We start from the raw sequence: 20,986 nt of genomic DNA, 5'->3' as shown, positions 1-20,986 counted from the left end.
TAGTGTGGTTTGTGGCTCTATAATATCAATGCCTATGTCTTTTAACAACAATAGTCAAGTCTTCCAATGGACTTTTTAGTGAAAACCAATAGATAGCTTTATTTTCTCTTTGTTTACTCAAATATTGAATGCTTATATCTAATAAATTTAGTAGGAAAGTATTCTAATGACTTGCTTATGACACCCCGTAGAATATATTATGTTTAGTACCTTGGACACTGTAGCTTATTCACTTAAATCTCTGATAAATTGTGTGTTTGGTATGCACAGTATGGTTAGCACAGTTAGTAAGGTATTGGGTTTGCGCTATCAAATTAAGACTGGCATTGGTTCGAATCCCATGTTATCATGTTTTTATTTTACTAGTGTGGTTTGTGGCTTTATAATATGAATGCCTATGTCTTTTAACAACAATAGTCAAGTCTTCCAATGGACTTTTTAGTGAAACCCAAAAGATAGCTTTATTTTCTCTTTGTTTACTCAAATATTGAATGCTTATGTCTTATAAATTTAGTAGGAAAGTATTCTAATGACTTGCTTATGACACCCCATAGAATATATTATGTTTAGTACCTTGGACACTGTAGCTTATTCACTTAAATCTCTGATAAATTGTGTGTTTGGTATGCACAGTCTGGTTAGCACAGTTATTAAGGTGTTGGGTTTGCACTATCAAATTAAGACTGTCATTGGTTCGAATCCCATGTTATCATGTTTTTATTTTACTTGTGTGGTTTGTGGCTCTATAATATGAATGCCTATGTCTTTTAACAACAATAGTCAAGTCTTCCAATGGACTTTTTAGTGACACCCAATAGATAGCTTTATTTTCTCTTTGTTTACTCAAATATTGAATGCTCATGTCTTATAAATTTAGTAGGAAAGTATTCTAATGACTTGCTTATGACACCCCATAGAATATATTTTGTTTAGTACCTTGGACACTGTAGCTTATTCACTTAAATCTCTGACAAATTGTGTGTCTGGTATGCACAGTCTGGTTAGCACAGTTAGTAAGATGATGGGTTTGCACTATCAAATTAAGACTGTCAGTGGTTCGAATCCCATGTTATAATGTTTTTATTTTACTAGTGTGGTTTGTGGCTCTATAATATGAATGCCTATGTCTTTTAACAACAATAGTCAAGTCTTCCAATGGACTTTTTAGTGAAACCCAAAAGATAGCTTTATTTTCTCTTTGTTTACTCAAATATTGAATGCTTATGTCTTATAAATTTAGTAGGAAAGTATTCTAATGACTTGCTTATGACACCCCATAGAATATATTATGTTTAGTACCTTGCACACTGTAGCTTATTCACTTAAATCTCTGATAAATTGTATGTCTGCTATGCACAGTCTGGTTAGCACAGTTAGTAAGGTGTTGTGTTTGCACTATCAAATTAAGACTGTCATTGGTTCGAATCCCATGTTATCATGTTTTTATTTTACTAGTGTGGTTTGTGGCTCTATAATATGAATGCCTATGTCTTTTAACAACAATAGTCAAGTCTTCCAATGGACTTTTTAGTAACACCGAATAGATAGCTTTATTTTCTCTTTGTTTACTCAAATATTGAATGCTCATGTCTTATAAATTTAGCAGGAAAGTATTCTAATGACTTGCTTATGACACCCCATAGAATATATTTTGTTTAGTACCTTGGACACTGTAGCTTATTCACTTAAATTTCTGATAAATTGTGTGTCTGGTATGCACAGTCTGGTTAGCACAGTTAGTAAGATGATGGGTTTGCACTATCAAATTAAGACTTTCATTGGTTCGAATCCCATGTTATCATGTTTTTATTTTACTAGTGTGGTTTGTGGCTCTATAATATGAATGTCTATGTCTTTTAACAACAATTGTAAAGTCTTCCAATTGACTTTTTAGTGAAAACCAATAGATAGCTTTATTTTCTCTTTGTTTACTCAAATATTGAATGCTTATATCTTATAAATTTAGTAGGAAAGTATTCTAATGACTTGCTTATGACACCCCGTAGAATATATTATGTTTAGTACCTTGGACACTGTAGCTTATTCACTTAAATCTCTGATAAATTGCGTGTCTGCTATGCACAGTCTGGTTAGCACAGTTAGTAAGGTGTTGGGTTTGCACTATCAAATTAAGACTGTCATTGGTTCGAATCCCATGTTATCATGTTTTTATTTTACTAGTGTGGTTTGTGGCTCTATAATATGAATGCCTATGTCTTTTAACAACAATAGTCAAGTCTTCCAATGGACTTTTTAGTGACACCCAATAGATAGCTTTATTTTCTCTTTGTTTACTCAAATATTGAATGCTCATGTCTTATAAATTTAGTAGGAAAGTATTCTAATGACTTGCTAATGACACCCCATAGAATATATTATGTTTAGTACCTTGGATACTGTAGCTTATTCACTTAAATCTCTGATAAATTGTGTGTCTGGTATGCACAGTCTGGTTAGCACAGTTAGTAAGGTGTTGGGTTTGCACTATCAAATTAAGACTGTCATTGGTTCGAATCCCATGTTATCATGTTTTTATTTTACTAGTGTGGTTTGTGGCTCTATAATATGAATGCCTATGTCTTTTAACAACAATAGTCAAGTCTTCCAATTGACTTTTTTGTGAAAACCAATAGATAGCTTTATTTTCTCTTTGTTTACTCAAATATTGAATGCTTATATCTTATAAATTTAGTAGGAAAGTATTCTAATGACTTGCTTATGACACCCCGTAGAATATATTATGTTTAGTACCTTGGACACTGTAGCTTATTCACTTAAATCTCTGATAAATTGTGTGTTTGGTATGCACAGTCTGGTTAGCACAGTTAGTAAGGTGTTGGGTTTGCACTATCAAATTAAGACTTTCGTTGGTTCGAATCCCATGTTATCATGTTTTTATTTTACTAGTGTGGTTTGTGGCTCTATAATATGAATGCCTATGTCTTTTAACAACAATAGTCAAGTCTTCCAATGGACTTTTTAGTGACACCCAATAGATAGCTTTATTTTCTCTTTGTTTACTCAAATATTGAATGCTCATGTCTTATAAATTTAGTAGGAAAGTATTCTAATGACTTGCTTATGACACCCCATAGAATATATTTTGTTTAGTACCTTGGACACTGTAGCTTATTCACTTAAATCTCTGATAAATTGTGTGCCTGGTATGCACAGTCTGGTTAGCACAGTTAGTAAGATGATGAGTTTGCACTATCAAATTAAGACTGTCATTGGTTCGAATCCCATGTTGTCATGTTTTCATTTTACTAGTGTGGTTTGTGGCTCTATAATATGAATGCCTATGTCTTTTAACAACAATAGTCAAGTCTTCCAATTGACTTTTTAGTGAAAACCAATAGATAGCTTTATTTTCTCTTTGTTTACTCAAATATTGAATGCTTATATCTTATAAATTTAGTAGGAAAGTATTCTAATGACTTGCTTATGACACCCCGTAGAATATATTATGTTTAGTACCTTGGACACTGTAGCTTATTCACTTAAATCTCTGATAAATTGTGTGTTTGGTATGCACAGTCTGGTTAGCACAGTTAGTAAGGTGTTGGGTTTGCACTATCAAATTAAGACTTTCGTTGGTTCGAATCCCATGTTATCATGTTTTTATTTTACTAGTGTGGTTTGTGGCTCTATAATATGAATGCCTATGTCTTTTAACAACAATAGTCAAGTCTTCCAATGGACTTTTTAGTGACACCCAATAGATAGCTTTATTTTCTCTTTGTTTACTCAAATATTGAATGCTCATGTCTTATAAATTTAGTAGGAAAGTATTCTAATGACTTGCTTATGACACCCCATAGAATATATTTTGTTTAGTACCTTGGACACTGTAGCTTATTCACTTAAATCTCTGATAAATTGTGTGCCTGGTATGCACAGTCTGGTTAGCACAGTTAGTAAGATGATGGGTTTGCACTATCAAATTAAGACTGTCATTGGTTCAAATCCCATGTTGTCATGTTTTCATTTTACTAGTGTGGATTGTGGCTCTATAATATGAATGCCTATGTCTTTTAACAACAATAGTCAAGTCTTCCAATTGACTTTTTAGTAAAAACCAATAGATAGCTTTATTTTCTCTTTGTTTACTCAAATATTGAATGCTTATATCTTATAAATTTAGTAGGAAAGTATTCTAATGACTTGCTTATGACACCCCGTAGAATATATTATGTTTAGTACCTTGGACACTGTAGCTTATTCACTTAAATCTCTGATAAATTGTTTGTCTGCTATGCACAGTCTGGTTAGCACAGTTAGTAAGGTGTTGGGTTTGCACTATCAAATTAAGACTGTCATTGGTTCGAATCCCATGTTATCATGTTTTTATTTTACTAGTGTGGTTTGTGGCTCTATAATATGAATGCCTATGTCTTTTAACAATAGTCAAGTCTTCCAAAGGACTTTTTAGTGACACCAAATAGATAGCTTTATTTTCTCTTTGTTTACTCAAATATTGAATGCTTATGTCTTATAAATTTAGTAGGAAAATATTCTAATGACTTGCTTATGACACCCCATAGAATATATTATGTTTAGTACCTTGCACACTGTAGCTTATTCACTTAAATCTCTGATAAATTGTTTGTCTGCTATGCACAGTCTGGTTAGCACAGTTAGTAAGGTGTTGTGTTTGCACTATCAAATTAAGACTGTCATTGGTTCGAATCCCATGTTATCATGTTTTTATTTTACTAGTGTGGTTTGTGGCTCTATAATATGAATGCCTATGTCTTTTAACAACAATAGTCAAGTCTTCCAATGGACTTTTTAGTAACACCGAATAGATAGCTTTATTTTCTCTTTGTTTACTCAAATATTGAATGCTCATGTCTTATAAATTTAGCAGGAAAGTATTCTAATGACTTGCTTATGACACCCCATAGAATATATTTTGTTTAGTACCTTGGACACTGTAGCTTATTCACTTAAATTTCTGATAAATTGTGTGTCTGGTATGCACAGTCTGGTTAGCACAGTTAGTAAGATGATGGGTTTGCACTATCAAATTAAGACTGTCATTGATTCGAATCCCATGTTATCATGTTTTTATTTTACTAGTGTGGTTTGTGGCTCTATAATATGAATGCCTATGTCTTTTAACAACAATAGTCAAGTCTTCCAATGGACTTTTTAGTGAAACCCAAAAGATAGCTTTATTTTCTCTTTGTTTACTCAAATATTGAATGCTTATGTCTTATAAATTTAGTAGGAAAGTATTCTAATGACTTGCTTATGACACCCCATAGAATATATTATGTTTAGTACCTTGGACACTGTAGCTTATTCACTTAAATCTCTGATAAATTGTGTGTCTGCTATGCACAGTCTGGTTAGCACAGTTAGTAAGGTGTTGGGTTTGCACTATCAAATTAAGACTGTCATTGGTTCGAATCCCATGTTATCATGTTTTTATTTTACTAGTGTAGTTTGTGGCTCTATAATATGAATGCCTATGTCTTTTAACAACAATAGTCAAGTCTTCCAATGGACTTTTTAGTGACACCCAATAGATAGCTTTATTTTCTCTTTGTTTACTCAAATATTGAATGCTCATGTCTTATAAATTTAGTAGGAAAGTATTCTAATGACTTGCTTATGACACCCCATAGAATATATTTTGTTTAGTACCTTGGACACTGTAGCTTATTCACTTAAATCTCTGATAAATTGTGTGTTTGGTATGCACAGTCTGCTTAGCACAGTTAGTAAGATGTTGGGTTTGCACTATCAAATTAAGACTGTCATTTGTTCGAATCCCATGTTATCATGTTTTTATTTTACTAGTGTGGTTTGTGGCTCTATAATATGAATGCCTATGTCTTTTAACAACAATAGTCAAGTCTTCCAATGGACTTTTTAGTGAAACCCAAAAGATAGCTTTATTTTCTCTTTGTTTACTCAAATATTGAATGCTTATGTCTTATAAATTTAGTAGGAAAGTATTCTAATGACTTGCTTTTGACACCCCATAGAATATATTATGTTTAGTACCTTGGACACTGTAGCTTATTCACTTAAATCTCTGATAAATTGTGTGTCTGCTATGCACAGTCTGGTTAGCACAGTTAGTAAGGTGTTGGGTTTGCACTATCAAATTAAGACTGTCATTGGTTCGAATCCCATGTTATCATGTTTTTATTTTACTAGTGTGGTTTGTGGCTCTATAATATGAATGCCTATGTCTTTTAACAACAATAGTCAAGTCTTCCAATGGACTTTTTAGTGACACCCAATAGATAGCTTTATTTTCTCTTTGTTTACTCAAATATAGAATGCTCATGTCTTATAAATTTAGTAGGAAAGTATTCTAATGACTTGCTTATGACACCCCATAGAATATATTTTGTTTAGTACCTTGGACACTGTAGCTTATTCACTTAAATCTCTGATAAATTGTGTGTCTGGTATGTACAGTCTGGTTAGCACAGTTAGTAAGAAGATTGGTTTTCCACTATCAAATTAAGACTGTCATTGGTTCGAATCCCATGTTATCATGTTTTTATTTTACTAGTGTGGTTTGTGGCTCTATAATATGAATGCCTATGTCTTTTAACAACAATAGTCAAGTCTTCCAATGGACTTTTTAGTGACACCCAATAGATAGCTTTATTTTCTCTTTGTTTACTCAAATATTGAATGCTTATATCTTATAAATTTAGTAGGAAAGTATTCTAATGACTTGCTTATGACACTCCGTAGAATATATTATGTTTAGTACCTTGGACACTGTAGCTTATTCACTTAAATCTCTGATAAATTGTGTTTTTGGTATGCACAGTCTGGTTAGCACAGTTAGTAAGGTGTTGGGTTTGCGCTATCAAATTAAGACTGTCATTGGTTCGAATCCCATGTTATCATGTTTTTATTTTACTGGTGTGGTTTGTGGCTCTATAATATGAATGCCTATGTCTTTTAACAACAATAGTCAAGTCTTCCAATGGACTTTTTAGTGAAACCCAAAAGATAGCTTTATTTTCTCTTTGTTTACTCAAATATTGAATGCTTATGTCTTATAAATTTAGTAGGAAAGTATTCTAATGACTTGCTTATGACACCCCATAGAATATATTATGTTTAGTACCTTGGACACTGTAGCTTATTCACTTAAATCTCTGATAAATTGTGTGTCTGCTATGCACAGTCTGGTTAGCACAGTTAGTAAGGTGTTGGGTTTGCACTATCAAATTAAGACTGTCATTGGTTCGAATCCCATGTTATCATGTTTTTATTTTACTAGTGTAGTTTGTGGCTCTATAATATGAATGCCTATGTCTTTTAACAACAATAGTCAAGTCTTCCAATGGACTTTTTAGTGACACCCAATAGATAGCTTTATTTTCTCTTTGTTTACTCAAATATTGAATGCTCATGTCTTATAAATTTAGTAGGAAAGTATTCTAATGACTTGCTTATGACACCCCATAGAATATATTTTGTTTAGTACCTTGGACACTGTAGCTTATTCACTTAAATCTCTGATAAATTGTGTGTTTGGTATGCACAGTCTGCTTAGCACAGTTAGTAAGATGTTGGGTTTGCACTATCAAATTAAGACTGTCATTTGTTCGAATCCCATGTTATCATGTTTTTATTTTACTAGTGTAGTTTGTGGCTCTATAATATGAATGCCTATGTCTTTTAACAACAATAGTCAAGTCTTCCAATGGACTTTTTAGTGAAACCCAAAAGATAGCTTTATTTTCTCTTTGTTTACTCAAATATTGAATGCTTATGTCTTATAAATTTAGTAGGAAAGTATTCTAATGACTTGCTTATGACACCCCATAGAATATATTATGTTTAGTACCATGGACACTGTAGCTTATTCACTTAAATCTCTGATAAATTGTGTGTCTGCTATGCACAGTCTGGTTAGCACAGTTAGTAAGGTGTTGGGTTTGCACTATCAAATTAAGACTGTCATTGGTTCGAATCCCATGTTATCATGTTTTTATTTTACTAGTGTGGTTTGTGGCTCTATAATATGAATGCCTATGTCTTTTAACAACAATAGTCAAGTCTTCCAATGGACTTTTTAGTGAAACCCAAAAGATAGCTTTATTTTCTCTTTGTTTACTCAAATATTGAATGCTTATGTCTTATAAATTTAGTAGGAAAGTATTCTAATGACTTGCTTATGACACCCCATAGAATATATTATGTTTAGTACCTTGGACACTGTAGCTTATTCACTTAAATCTCTGATAAATTGTGTGTCTGCTATGCACAGTCTGGTTAGCACAGTTAGTAAGGTGTTGGGTTTGCACTATCAAATTAAGACTGTCATTGGTTCGAATCCCATGTTATCATGTTTTTATTTTACTAGTGTAGTTTGTGGCTCTATAATATGAATGCCTATGTCTTTTAACAACAATAGTCAAGTCTTCCAATGGACTTTTTAGTGACACCCAATAGATAGCTTTATTTTCTCTTTGTTTACTCAAATATTGAATGCTCATGTCTTATAAATTTAGTAGGAAAGTATTCTAATGACTTGCTTATGACACCCCATAGAATATATTTTGTTTAGTACCTTGGACACTGTAGCTTATTCACTTAAATCTCTGATAAATTGTGTGTTTGGTATGCACAGTCTGCTTAGCACAGTTAGTAAGATGTTGGGTTTGCACTATCAAATTAAGACTGTCATTTGTTCGAATCCCATGTTATCATGTTTTTATTTTACTAGTGTGGTTTGTGGCTCTATAATATGAATGCCTATGTCTTTTAACAACAATAGTCAAGTCTTCCAATGGACTTTTTAGTGAAACCCAAAAGATAGCTTTATTTTCTCTTTGTTTACTCAAATATTGAATGCTTATGTCTTATAAATTTAGTAGGAAAGTATTCTAATGACTTGCTTATGACACCCCATAGAATATATTATGTTTAGTACCATGGACACTGTAGCTTATTCACTTAAATCTCTGATAAATTGTGTGTCTGCTATGCACAGTCTGGTTAGCACAGTTAGTAAGGTGTTGGGTTTGCACTATCAAATTAAGACTGTCATTGGTTCGAATCCCATGTTATCATGTTTTTATTTTACTAGTGTGGTTTGTGGCTCTATAATATGAATGCCTATGTCTTTTAACAACAATAGTCAAGTCTTCCAATGGACTTTTTAGTGAAACCCAAAAGATAGCTTTATTTTCTCTTTGTTTACTCAAATATTGAATGCTTATGTCTTATAAATTTAGTAGGAAAGTATTCTAATGACTTGCTTTTGACACCCCATAGAATATATTATGTTTAGTACCTTGGACACTGTAGCTTATTCACTTAAATCTCTGATAAATTGTGTGTCTGCTATGCACAGTCTGGTTAGCACAGTTAGTAAGGTGTTGGGTTTGCACTATCAAATTAAGACTGTCATTGGTTCGAATCCCATGTTATCATGTTTTTATTTTACTAGTGTGGTTTGTGGCTCTATAATATGAATGCCTATGTCTTTTAACAACAATAGTCAAGTCTTCCAATGGACTTTTTAGTGACACCCAATAGATAGCTTTATTTTCTCTTTGTTTACTCAAATATAGAATGCTCATGTCTTATAAATTTAGTAGGAAAGTATTCTAATGACTTGCTTATGACACCCCATAGAATATATTTTGTTTAGTACCTTGGACACTGTAGCTTATTCACTTAAATCTCTGATAAATTGTGTGTCTGGTATGTACAGTCTGGTTAGCACAGTTAGTCAGAAGATTGGTTTTCCACTATCAAATTAAGACTGTCATTGGTTCGAATCCCATGTTATCATGTTTTTATTTTACTAGTGTGGTTTGTGGCTCTATAATATGAATGCCTATGTCTTTTAACAACAATAGTCAAGTCTTCCAATGGACTTTTTAGTGACACCCAATAGATAGCTTTATTTTCTCTTTGTTTACTCAAATATTGAATGCTTATATCTTATAAATTTAGTAGGAAAGTATTCTAATGACTTGCTTATGACACTCCGTAGAATATATTATGTTTAGTACCTTGGACACTGTAGCTTATTCACTTAAATCTCTGATAAATTGTGTTTTTGGTATGCACAGTCTGGTTAGCACAGTTAGTAAGGTGTTGGGTTTGCGCTATCAAATTAAGACTGTCATTGGTTCGAATCCCATGTTATCATGTTTTTATTTTACTAGTGTGGTTTGTGGCTCTATAATATGAATGCCTATGTCTTTTAACAACAATAGTCAAGTCTTCCAATGGACTTTTTAGTGAAACCCAAAAGATAGCTTTATTTTCTCTTTGTTTACTCAAATATTGAATGCTTATGTCTTATAAATTTAGTAGGAAAGTATTCTAATGACTTGCTTATGACACCCCATAGAATATATTATGTTTAGTACCTTGGACACTGTAGCTTATTCACTTAAATCTCTGATAAATTGTGTGTCTGCTATGCACAGTCTGGTTAGCACAGTTAGTAAGGTGTTGGGTTTGCACTATCAAATTAAGACTGTCATTGGTTCGAATCCCATGTTATCATGTTTTTATTTTACTAGTGTGGTTTGTGGCTCTATAATATGAATGCCTATGTCTTTTAACAACAATAGTCAAGTCTTCCAATGGACTTTTTAGTGACACCCAATAGAAAGCTTTATTTTCTCTTTGTTTACTCAAATATTGAATGCTCATGTCTTATAAATTTAGTAGGAAAGTATTCTAATGACTTGCTTATGACACCCCATAGAATATATTTTGTTTAGTACCTTGGACACTGTAGCTTATTCACTTAAATCTCTGATAAATTGTGTGTTTGGTATGCACAGTCTGCTTAGCACAGTTAGTAAGATGTTGGGTTTGCACTATCAAATTAAGACTGTCATTTGTTCGAATCCCATGTTATCATGTTTTTATTTTACTAGTGTGGTTTGTGGCTCTATAATATGAATGCCTATGTCTTTTAACAACAATAGTCAAGTCTTCCAATGGACTTTTTAGTGAAACCCAAAAGATAGCTTTATTTTCTCTTTGTTTACTCAAATATTGAATGCTTATGTCTTATAAATTTAGTAGGAAAGTATTCTAATGACTTGCTTATGACACCCCATAGAATATATTATGTTTAGTACCATGGACACTGTAGCTTATTCACTTAAATCTCTGATAAATTGTGTGTCTGCTATGCACAGTCTGGTTAGCACAGTTAGTAAGGTGTTGGGTTTGCACTATCAAATTAAGACTGTCATTGGTTCGAATCCCATGTTATCATGTTTTTATTTTACTAGTGTGGTTTGTGGCTCTATAATATGAATGCCTATGTCTTTTAACAACAATAGTCAAGTCTTCCAATGGACTTTTTAGTGACACCCAATAGATAGCTTTATTTTCTCTTTGTTTACTCAAATATAGAATGCTCATGTCTTATAAATTTAGTAGGAAAGTATTCTAATGACTTGCTTATGACACCCCATAGAATATATTTTGTTTAGTACCTTGGACACTGTAGCTTATTCACTTAAATTTCTGATAAATTGTGTGTCTGGTATGTACAGTCTGGTTAGCACAGTTAGTAAGAAGATTGGTTTTCCACTATCAAATTAAGACTGTCATTGGTTTGAATCCCATGTTATCATGTTTTTATTTTACTAGTGTGGTTTGTGGCTCTATAATATGAATGCCTATGTCTTTTAACAACAATAGTCAAGTCTTCCAATTGACTTTTTAGTGAAAACCAATAGATAGCTTTATTTTCTCTTTGTTTACTCAAATATTGAATGCTTATATCTTATAAATTTAGTAGGAAAGTATTCTAATGACTTGCTTATGACACCCCGTAGAATATATTATGTTTAGTACCTTGGACACTGTAGCTTATTCACTTAAATCTCTGATGAATTGTGTGTTTGGTATGCACAGTCTGGTTAGCACAGTTAGTAAGGTGTTGGGTTTGCGCTATCAAATTAAGACTGTCATTGGTTCGAATCCCATTTTATCATGTTTTTATTTTACTAGTGTGGTTTGTGGCTCTATAATATGAATGCCTATGTCTTTTAACAACAATAGTCAAGTCTTCCAATGGACTTTTTAGTGACACCCAATAGATAGCTTTATTTTCTCTTTGTTTACTCAAATATTGAATGCTCATGTCTTGTAAATTTAGTAGGAAAGTATTCTAATGACTTGCTTATGACACCCCATAGAATATATTTTGTTTAGTACATTGGACACTGTAGCTAATTCACTTAAATCTCTGATAAATTGTGTGTCTGGTATGCACAGTCTGGTTAGCACAGTTAGTAAGATGATGGGTTTGCATTATCAAATTAAGACTGTCATTGGTTCGAATCCCATGTTATCATGTTTTTATTTTACTAGTGTGGTTTGTGGCTCTATAATATGAATGCCTATGTCTTTTAACAACAATAGTCAAGTCTTCCAATTGACTTTTTAGTGAAAACCAATAGATAGCTTTATTTTCTCTTTGTTTACTCAAATATTGAATGCTTATATCTTATAAATTTAGTAGGAAAGTATTCTAATGACTTGCTTATGACACCCCGTAGAATATATTATGTTTAGTACCTTGGATACTGTAGCTTATTCACTTAAATCTCTGATAAATTGTGTGTTTGGTATGCACAGTCTGGTTAGCACAGTTAGTAAGGTGTTGGGTATGCGCTATCAAATTAAGACTGTCATTGGTACGAATCCCATGTTATCATGTTTTTATTTTACTAGTGTGGTTTGTGGCTCTATAATATGAATGCCTATGTCTTTTAACAACAATAGTCAAGTCTTCCAATGGACTTTTTAGTGAAACCCAAAAGATAGCTTAATTTTCTCTTTGTTTACTCAAATATTGAATGCTTATGTCTTATAAATTTAGTAGGAAAGTATTCTAATGACTTGCTTATGACACCCCATAGAATATATTATATTTAGCACTTTGGACACTGTAGCTTATTCACTTAAATCTCTGATAAATTGTGTGTCTGCTATGCACAGTCTGGTTAGCACAGTTAGTAAGGTATTGGGTTTGCGCTATCAAATTAAGACTGTCATTGGTTCGAATCCCATGTTATCATGTTTTTATTTTACTAGTGTGGTTTGTGGCTCTATAATATGATTGCCTATGTCTTTTAACAACAATAGTCAAGTCTTCCAATGGACTTTTTAGTGAAACCCAAAAGATAGCTTTATTTTCTCTTTGTTTACTCAAATATTGAATGCTTATGTCTTATAAATTTAGTAGGAAAGTATTCTAATGACTTGCTTATGACACCCCATAGAATATATTATGTTTAGTACCTTGGACACTGTAGCTTATTCACTTAAATCTCTGATAAATTGTGTGTCTGGTATGCACAGTCTGGTTAGCACAGTTATTAAGATGATGGGTTTGCACTATCAAATTAAGACTGTCATTGGTTCGAATCCCATGTTATCATGTTTTTATTTTACTAGTGTGGTTTGTGGCTCTATAATATGAATGCCTATGTCTTTTAACAACAATAGTCAAGTCTTCCAATTGACTTTTTAGTGAAAACCAATAGATAGCTTTATTTTCTCTTTGTTTACTCAAATATTGAATGCTTATATCTTATAAATTTAGTAGGAAAGTATTCTAATGACTTGCTCATGACACCCCGTAGAATATATTATGTTTAGTACCTTGGATACTGTAGCTTATTCACTTAAATCTCTGATAAATTGTGTGTTTGGTATGCACAGTCTGGTTAGCACAGTTAGTAAGGTGTTGGGTTTGCGCTATCAAATTAAGACTGTCATTGGTTTGAATCCCATGTTATCATGTTTTTATTTTACTAGTGTGGTTTGTGGCTCTATAATATGAATGCCTATGTCTTTTAACAACAATAGTCAAGTCTTCCAATGGACTTTTTAGTGAAACCCAAAAGATAGCTTTATTTTCTCTTTGTTTACTCAAATATTGAATGCTTATGTCTTATAAATTTAGTAGGAAAGTTTTCTAATGACTTGCTTATGACACCCCATAGAATATATTATGTTTAGTACCTTGGACACTGTAGCTTATTCACTTAAATCTCTGATAAATTGCGTGTCTGCTATGCACAGTCTGGTTAGCACAGTTAGTAAGGTGTTGGGTTTGCACTATCAAATTAAGACTGTCATTGGTTCGAATCCCATGTTATCATGTTTTTATTTTACTAGTGTGGTTTGTGGCTCTATAATATCAATGCCTATGTCTTTTAACAACAATAGTCAAGTCTTCCAATGGACTTTTTAGTGAAAACCAATAGATAGCTTTATTTTCTCTTTGTTTACTCAAATATTGAATGCTTATATCTTATAAATTTAGTAGGAAAGTATTCTAATGACTTGCTTATGACACCCCGTAGAATATATTATGTTTAGTACCTTGGACACTGTAGCTTATTCACTTAAATCTCTGATAAATTGTGTGTTTGGTATGCACAGTCTGGTTAGCACAGTTAGTAAGGTGTTGGGTATGCGCTATCAAATTAAGACTGTCATTGGTACGAATCTCATGTTATCATGTTTTTATTTTACTAGTGTGGTTTGTGGCTCTATAATATGAATGCCTATGTCTTTTAACAACAATAGTCAAGTCTTCCAATGGACTTTTTAGTGAAACCCAAAAGATAGCTTTATTTTCTCTTTGTTTACTCAAATATTGAATGCTTATGTCTTATAAATTTAGTAGGAAAGTATTCTAATGACTTGCTTATGACACCCCATAGAATATATTATATTTAGCACTTTGGACACTGTAGCTTATTCACTTAAATCTCTGATAAATTGTGTGTCTGGTATGCACAGTCTGGTTAGCACAGTTAGTAAGATGATGGGTTTGCACTATCAAATTAAGATTGTCATTGGTTCGAATCCCATGTTATCATGTTTTTATTTTACTAGTGTGGTTTGTGGCTCTATAATATGAATGTCTATGTCTTTTAACAACAATTGTAAAGTCTTCCAATTGACTTTTTAGTGAAAACCAATAGATAGCTTTATTTTCTCTTTGTTTACTCAAATATTGAATGCTTATATCTTATAAATTTAGTAGGAAAGTATTCTAATGACTTGCTTATGACACCCCGTAGAATATATTATGTTTAGTACCTTGGACACTGTAGCTTATTCACTTAAATCTCTGATAAATTGTGTGTCTGCTATGCACAGTCTGGTTAGCACAGTTAGAAAGGTGTTGGGTTTGCACTATCAAATTAAGACTGTCATTGGTTCGAATCCCATGTTATCATGTTTTTATTTTACTAGTGTGGTTTGTGGCTCTATAATATGAATGCCTATGTCTTTTAACAACAATAGTCAAGTCTTCCAATGGACTTTTTAGTGACACCCAATAGATAGCTTTATTTTCTCTTTGTTTACTCAAATATTGAATGCTCATGTCTTATAAATTTAGTAGGAAAGTATTCTAATGACTTGCTTATGACACCCCATAGAATATATTTTGTTTAGTACCTTGGACACTGTAGCTTATTCACTTAAATCTCTGATAAATTGTGTGTCTGGTATGCACAGTCTGGTTAGCACAGTTAGTAAGATGATGGGTTTGCACTATCAAATTAAAACTGTCATTGGTTCGAATCCCATGTTATCATGTTTTTATTTTACTAGTGTGGTTTGTGGCTCTATAATATGAATGCCTATGTCTTTTAACAACAATAGTCAAGTCTTCCAATTGACTTTTTAGTGAAAACCAATAGATAGCTTTATTTTCTCTTTGTTTACTCAAATATTGAATGCTTATATCTTATAAATTTAGTAGGAAAGTATTCTAATGACTTGCTTATGACACCCCGTAGAATATATTATGTTTAGTACCTTGGACACTGTAGCTTATTCACTTAAATCTCTGATAAATTGTGTGTTTGGTATGCACAGTCTGGTTAGCACAGTTAGTAAGGTATTGGGTTTACGCTATCAAATTAAGACTGTCATTGGTTCGAATCCCATGTTATCATGTTTTTATTTTACTAGTGTGGTTTGTGGCTCTATAATATGATTGCCTATGTCTTTTAACAACAATAGTCAAGTCTTCCAATGGACTTTTTAGTGAAACCCAAAAGATAGCTTTATTTTCCCTTTGTTTACTCAAATATTGAATGCTTATGTCTTATAAATTTAGTAGGAAAGTATTCTAATGACTTGCTTATGACACCCCATAGAATATATTATGTTTAGTACCTTGGACACTGTAGCTTATTCACTTAAATCTCTGATAAATTGTGTGTCTGGTATGCACAGTCTGGTTAGCACAGTTATTAAGATGATGGGTTTGCACTATCAAATTAAGACTGTCATTGGTTCGAATCCCATGTTATCATGTTTTTATTTTACTAGTGTGGTTTGTGGCTCTATAATATGAATGCCTATGTCTTTTAACAACAATAGTCAAGTCTTCCAATTGACTTTTTAGTGAAAACCAATAGATAGCTTTATTTTCTCTTTGTTTACTCAAATATTGAATGCTTATATCTTATAAATTTAGTAGGAAAGTATTCTAATGACTTGCTCATGACACCCCGTAGAATATATTATGTTTAGTACCTTGGATACTGTAGCTTATTCACTTAAATCTCTGATAAATTGTGTGTTTGGTATGCACAGTCTGGTTAGCACAGTTAGTAAGGTGTTGGGTTTGCGCTATCAAATTAAGACTGTCATTGGTTTGAATCCCATGTTATCATGTTTTTATTTTACTAGTGTGGTTTGTGGCTCTATAATATGAATGCCTATGTCTTTTAACAACAATAGTCAAGTCTTCCAATGGACTTTTTAGTGAAACCCAAAAGATAGCTTTATTTTCTCTTTGTTTACTCAAATATTGAATGCTTATGTCTTATAAATTTAGTAGGAAAGTTTTCTAATGACTTGCTTATGACACCCCATAGAATATATTATGTTTAGTACCTTGGACACTGTAGCTTATTCACTTAAATCTCTGATAAATTGCGTGTCTGCTATGCACAGTCTGGTTAGCACAGTTAGTAAGGTGTTGGGTTTGCACTATCAAATTAAGACTGTCATTGGTTCGAATCCCATGTTATCATGTTTTTATTTTACTAGTGTGGTTTGTGGCTCTATAATATCAATGCCTATGTCTTTTAACAACAATAGTCAAGTCTTCCAATGGACTTTTTAGTGAAAACCAATAGATAGCTTTATTTTCTCTTTGTTTACTCAAATATTGAATGCTTATATCTTATAAATTTAGTAGGAAAGTATTCTAATGACTTGCTTATGACACCCCGTAGAATATATTATGTTTAGTACCTTGGACACTGTAGCTTATTCACTTAAATCTCTGATAAATTGTGTGTTTGGTATGCACAGTCTGGTTAGCACAGTTAGTAAGGTGTTGGGTATGCGCTATCAAATTAAGACTGTCATTGGTACGAATCTCATGTTATCATGTTTTTATTTTACTAGTGTGGTTTGTGGCTCTATAATATGAATGCCTATGTCTTTTAACAACAATAGTCAAGTCTTCCAATGGACTTTTTAGTGAAACCCAAAAGATAGCTTTATTTTCTCTTTGTTTACTCAAATATTGAATGCTTATGTCTTATAAATTTAGTAGGAAAGTATTCTAATGACTTGCTTATGACACCCCATAGAATATATTATATTTAGCACTTTGGACACTGTAGCTTATTCACTTAAATCTCTGATAAATTGTGTGTCTGCTATGCACAGTCTGGTTAGCACAGTTAGTAAGGCATTGGGTTTGCACTATCAAATTAAGACTGTCATTGGTTCGAATCCCATGTTATAATGTTTTTATTTTACTAGTGTGGTTTGTTGCTCTATAATATGAATGCCTATGTCTTTTAACAACAATAGTCAAGTCTTCCAATGGACTTTTTAGTGACACCGAATAGATAGCTTTATTTTCTCTTTGTTTACTCAAATATTGAATGCTCATGTCTTATAAATTTAGCAGGAAAGTATTCTAATGACTTGCTTATGACACCCCATAGAATATATTTTGTTTAGTACCTTGGACACTGTAGCTTATTCACTTAAATCTCTGATAAATTGTGTGTCTGGTATGCACAGTCTGGTTAGCACAGTTAGTAAGATGATGGGTTTGCACTATCAAATTAAGATTGTCATTGGTTCGAATCCCATGTTATCATGTTTTTATTTTACTAGTGTGGTTTGTGGCTCTATAATATGAATGTCTATGTCTTTTAACAACAATTGTAAAGTCTTCCAATTGACTTTTTAGTGAAAACCAATAGATAGCTTTATTTTCTCTTTGTTTACTCAAATATTGAATGCTTATATCTTATAAATTTAGTAGGAAAGTATTCTAATGACTTGCTTATGACACCCCATAGAATATATTATGTTTAGTACCTTGGACACTGTAGCTTATTCACTTAAATCTCTGATAAATTGTGTGTCTGCTATGCACAGTCTGGTTAGCACAGTTAGAAAGGTGTTGGGTTTGCACTATCAAATTAAGACTGTTATTGGTTCGAATCCCATGTTATCATGTTTTTATTTTACTAGTGTGGTTTGTGGCTCTATAATATGAATGCCTATGTCTTTTAACAACAATAGTCAAGTCTTCCAATGGACTTTTTAGTGACACCCAATAGATAGCTTTATTTTCTCTTTGTTTACTCAAATATTGAATGCTCATGTCTTATAAATTTAGTAGGAAAGTATTCTAATGACTTGCTTATGACACCCCATAGAATATATTATGTTTAGTACCTTGGACACTGTAGCTTATTCACTTAAATTTCTGATAAATTGTGTGTCTGGTATGCACAGTCTGGTTAGCACAGTTAGTAAGATGATGGGTTTGCACTATCAAATTAAGACTGTCATTGGTTCGAATCCCATGTTTTCATGTTTTTATTTTACTAGTGTGGTTTGTGGCTCTATAATATGAATGCCTATGTCTTTTAACAACAATAGTCAAGTCTTCCAATGGACTTTTTAGTGACACCCAATAGATAGCTTTATTTTCTCTTTGTTTACTCAAATATTGAATGCTTATGTCTTATAAATTTAGTAGGAAAGTATTCTAATGACTTGCTTATGACACCCCATAGAATATATTTTGTTTAGTACCTTGGACACTGTAGCTTATTCACTTAAATCTCTGATAAATTGTGTGTCTGGTATGCACAGTCTGGTTAGCACAGTTAGTAAGAAGATGGGTTTGCACTATCAAATTAAGATTGTCATTGGTTCGAATCCCATGTTATCATGTTTTTATTTTACTAGTGTGGTTTGTGGCTCTATAATATGAATGTCTATGTCTTTTAACAACAATTGTAAAGTCTTCCAATTGACTTTTTAGTGAAAACCAATAGATAGCTTTATTTTCTCTTTGTTTACTCAAATATTGAATGCTTATATCTTATAAATTTAGTAGGAAAGTATTCTAATGACTTGCTTATGACACCCCGTAGAATATATTATGTTTAGTACCTTGGACACTGTAGCTTATTCACTTAAATCTCTGATAAATTGTGTGTCTGCTATGCACAGTCTGGTTAGCACAGTTAGAAAGGTGTTGGGTTTGCACTATCAAATTAAGACTGTTATTGGTTCGAATCCCATGTTATCATGTTTTTATTTTACTAGTGTGGTTTGTGGCTCTATAATATGAATGCCTATGTCTTTTAACAACAATAGTCAAGTCTTCCAATGGACTTTTTAGTGACACCCAATAGATAGCTTTATTTTCTCTTTGTTTACTCAAATATTGAATGCTCATGTCTTATAAATTTAGTAGGAAAGTATTCTAATGACTTGCTTATGACACCCCATAGAATATATTATGTTTAGTACCTTGGACACTGTAGCTTATTCACTTAAATCTCTGATAAATTGTGTGTCTGGTATGCACAGTCTGGTTAGCACAGTTAGTAAGATGATGGGTTTGCACTATCAAATTAAGACTGTCATTGGTTCGAATCCCATGTTTTCATGTTTTTATTTTACTAGTGTGGTTTGTGGCTCTATAATATGAATGCCTATGTCTTTTAACAACAATAGTCAAGTCTTCCAATGGACTTTTTAGTGACACCCAATAGATAGCTTTATTTTCTCTTTGTTTACTCAAATATTGAATGCTTATGTCTTATAAATTTAGTAGGAAAGTATTCTAATGACTTGCTTATGACACCCCATTGAATATATTATGTTTAGCACCTTGGACACTGTAGCTTATTCACTTAAATCTCTGATAAATTGTGTGTCTGCTATGCACAGTCTGGTTAGCACAGTTAGTAAGAAGATGGGTTTGCACTATCAAATTAAGATTGTCATTGGTTCGAATCCCATGTTATCATGTTTTTATTTTACTAGTGTGGTTTGTGGCTCTATAATATGAATGTCTATGTCTTTTAACAACAATTGTAAAGTCTTCCAATTGACTTTTTAGTGAAAACCAATAGATAGCTTTATTTTCTCTTTGTTTACTCAAATATTGAATGCTTATATCTTATAAATTTAGTAGGAAAGTATTCTAATGACTTGCTTATGACACCCCGTAGAATATATTATGTTTAGTACCTTGGACACTGTAGCTTATTCACTTAAATCTCTGATAAATTGTGTGTCTGCTATGCACAGTCTGGTTAGCACAGTTAGAAAGGTGTTGGGTTTGCACTATCAAATTAAGACTGTTATTGGTTCGAATCCCATGTTATCATGTTTTTATTTTACTAGTGTGGTTTGTGGCTCTATAATATGAATGCCTATGTCTTTTAACAACAATAGTCAAGTCTTCCAATGGACTTTTTAGTGACACCCAATAGATAGCTTTATTTTCTCTTTGTTTACTCAAATATTGAATGCTCATGTCTTATAAATTTAGTAGGAAAGTATTCTAATGACTTGCTTATGACACCCCATAGAATATATTATGTTTAGTACCTTGGACACTGTAGCTTATTCACTTAAATCTCTGATAAATTGTGTGTCTGGTATGCACAGTCTGGTTAGCACAGTTAGTAAGATG

This window comes from Pseudophryne corroboree, chromosome 11 (genome assembly GCF_028390025.1).
Source record: "Pseudophryne corroboree isolate aPseCor3 chromosome 11, aPseCor3.hap2, whole genome shotgun sequence".
NCBI classification, from domain to species: Eukaryota; Metazoa; Chordata; class Amphibia; order Anura; family Myobatrachidae; genus Pseudophryne; species Pseudophryne corroboree.
Note: the sequence above shows the minus strand (reverse complement) of the source record.